Raw genomic sequence first — 1221 nt, 5'->3', positions numbered from 1 at the left:
CTGGAGTCAGTGTAACTTACTTCCCCCTCCCCTTAAACATTTCTGGTCCTGTGACAAAATTTGGAACCGTTATACATATTGTGTCCCCCACTAGGTCCCGTGTTACGTACAAGCCCAAACCTTCTTAGACGGAAATTCAGCCCTCTAGAATTGTAACTGAAAAGTGTAATTACGGATGCGAATTATAGAACTCTATGGAGGAGGTGAGTCAGGCCTCCACCCTGCAACCACCCCAGGAATAATGGGCAGAGATGGATGGCGAACTGCATTCCTTCACACAAGTTTCCTGCAGCTAAATGGGTCAACCTGTGATTATGAAAGGTCTTTTTATTATTGTTGTTGATTTGCTTGTTCTTGTTTAATCCCAAATGGAATATAATCCGGCCGAAAAATGATCAAGAGCGTTCTAACATTGATTGTCCTGTCTTTTCAAACACTAACCATTGTGCCAACCTATATTTTAAATATGATATCGTATGAGAAATTTAGCTACAGTTTCTTGCAGGTTACATGACCACGTAGAGGGTGGATTTTGTACATTTACATTCAAGGGGTGTATTGTCATTGTGCCTTGCTATATACGAGGAAGAACCCAAAAGTAACCGGAAACGTTCTCAGTGGGACAAACCCGTTGTAGTTCAGGCTTCTGCCGCTAGAAGCCACTGGATGCGACTCTCAGGCATCAATTTTCCTACCGGTGTCGTCGAGTTTAATCGTGCAGCCACGTGGTTCGTCTTTATTTTACGGTGCTTCTTCTCTGTTCATCGATTTTTGTGATGGCTGAAACGATGGAACAGCGTGCTTCTGTGAAATTCTGTTTTCTGCTGGAGAAAACGGTGGCCGATACAGCTGTCAGCCTTCAAACTGTTTACAAGGACGCTGCCATGAACAAAACACAAGTTTACGAGTGGTTTCCACGCTTTAGGAATGGTCACTTTTCGCTTGAAGACCAACCTCGTTCAGGGCGACCGTCGATCTCCCAAACTAATGAAAACATCATGAATTTTCATGAACTGATCTCGGAGGACCTCACCGAACAATTGACTAAATTGTTGATATGCGTGGGTGGGGGTGGGGGGTCCTGGAGCTCCTGCCAACGAATTTTGAGTGAAAAATTGCGAATGAAAAGAGTTGCGACAAAATATGTGCCTCACTTGCTCACGGAAGATCTAATCCAGTCATGAATGAATGCGTGTCGTGAACTGAAAGAACAGTTGGAAG

Source organism: Octopus bimaculoides, chromosome 3 (assembly GCF_001194135.2).
Source record: "Octopus bimaculoides isolate UCB-OBI-ISO-001 chromosome 3, ASM119413v2, whole genome shotgun sequence".
Classification (NCBI taxonomy): Eukaryota; Metazoa; Mollusca; class Cephalopoda; order Octopoda; family Octopodidae; genus Octopus; species Octopus bimaculoides.
This window is presented reverse-complemented; position numbering follows the sequence as displayed.